General features: G+C 38.6%; 1 non-coding gene across 1 annotated transcript; it reads left to right on the plus strand.

Annotated features, from left to right (window-relative positions):
- The first annotated feature begins 1,317 nt into the window (after nt 1–1,317).
- trnag-gcc lies at nt 1,318–1,388 on the plus strand. Its single transcript has one exon. It is a non-coding gene; the product is annotated as a tRNA-Gly (tRNA).
- Nucleotides 1,389–2,079: the final 691 nt, after the last annotated feature.

Below are 2,079 nucleotides of genomic sequence, written 5' to 3' on the forward strand. Positions count from 1 at the left end.
GGAAAGAGATTATATTTCATAGGTGTGTATAAATATTTGGAACCTTCGAAATTAGAACCAAACAATATTATTTTTTCGAAAAAACCTTTTGCAACAACATATGATTATGCATCTGGATGTATCATTCCAGTGTTCCATTGCAGTGAGTTTATCTCCAGGAGTAGTTTTTTTTATTTTTATTTGGTGTGTGTGTCATCTAGGAGCCGTGGATTAAGAGGGAGGCGGTGGAGTGTTGTATCATTTGTACTTGACTGTGTGTACTAATTACAATTAATTCACTCTTTGCATTATAATTATAATTAGCATGCAACTAGTGTCTTTTGTTAGTTATACAACAAAGTGCAACACTCATAAATATGAAGGTTCTCTCATTCCACAGAGAGGAGATATCTGCCTGCATTTGTCCCTTTAAAGTCAAATTAAAGGGAATACATCCTATTTTTTTCATGTCACATTAAGAGATAAGATCCTTAAAATAGAAAGTGCAGACCACTTTTCCACTCTTTTTTTTTACTTTCTTTATTAGGCAAAATTATCTCAGACAGTTCTTTACATAAATGTACAGTTTTTTTGTTTTTTTTTTGGGAAGAACAATCAACATCCACAAATACAAACCAAAACAGACTAACATAAATAAAAAGACAAATGAGAAAAAAACAAAAACAAAAAAAAAACTTCCTATCAAACAGCATATGCTAAATACAAGACATAATTCTATAGACGTAGCCACAGCCAGACATGGCATTCTATACTAATCATGTTCAGGATGTCCCCCCTTAAGCGTTGGGGTCAGGAATAAGTGAGATATCAGACTTGTTGACATATTTGAGGAACGGTCCCCAAAGATTCATAAACATTCCACTTCTACCTATCATAGACAGTCTGATTTGTTCTAGTTTTACCAAATAGAGGATGTCCTTGATCCAACGGATGTGTGAGGTTGGTACAGAAGATTTCCAGTTCAAAATAATCAGTCATTTCGCCAGTAGAGTGGCAAAAGCAAGAACATCTTTCCTCGCTTTTGCAAAGGAAGCTGATCCCAAATATCCCAGTGAGTGCATTGGGTTCGATTTTTTCACCCAGTACTTCTGACAAAGTGGCAAAAATATCTGACCCGTAACTACATAATGCGGGGCCAAAACAAAACTTATGTACAAGGACCGCTGTAGACTGCTGGCATCTTTCACAAGTTGCAGTTATTCCATCATACATTTTCGCCAATCTAGCTTTGGTATAATAGACACGATGTACCACTTTAAATTGGATGAGAGCATGTCTAGATAGAGTTATGTATTCGCCGCAATATATGACCAATTTTCATTGGTGGTTCAGTGGTAGAATTCTCGCCTGCCATGCGGGAGGCCCGTGTTCGTTTCCCGGCCAATGCACCAAATATGGTGGCTTTCAATGGTAGAATGTCAAAAATCAGGACACCTTCAGTCGATCATCTGATTGCCCCAGGACGGGAGAAGAAGCATTTATTGCAAAGATCAAATTGACATGCTGTCCACTTATCGAGCGCTGAACATTCCAACAGAACACATCTGGCTTTTTCTCAACTCTCATTCAAATCTGGGCGTTTATATAGTTTCAACATTGCACTGTGTGGATGCACGTGCACGACTGGACGCTCTGAAGAACTTCCTGGAAGTTCTTGTCCTGTGACCCAATTGCATGCGAGTGGGCCTTAAAGACCCTGTTTTTGCCAAGACTTGTACGTGACTTCCAGCTTGTAAACATCCTGTTATTGCCAAGATTTGTACGTGACTTCCACCCTGTTATTGCCAAGATTTGTACATGACCTCCAGCCTGCTTGCTCTGTGTTATCAAGTGAGCTTAAGGTCACAATAACATAAGGCAACACAATTTGCTTCTATACTGGCATCTTTCACAAGTTGCAGTTATTCCATCATACATTTTCGCCAATCTAGCTTTAGTATAATAGACACGATGTAACACTTTAAATTGGATGAGAGCATGTCTAGATAGTTATGTATTCGCCGCAATAACTGACCAAATTTCTTGTGAAAGCATCACCCCCAAGTCCTCCTCCCACGACCCTTTTACCAAGTATAGGTG

Source organism: Cyprinodon variegatus, unplaced genomic scaffold (genome assembly GCF_000732505.1).
Source record: "Cyprinodon variegatus isolate N-32 unplaced genomic scaffold, C_variegatus-1.0 Scaffold164, whole genome shotgun sequence".
Taxonomy (NCBI): Eukaryota; Metazoa; Chordata; class Actinopteri; order Cyprinodontiformes; family Cyprinodontidae; genus Cyprinodon; species Cyprinodon variegatus.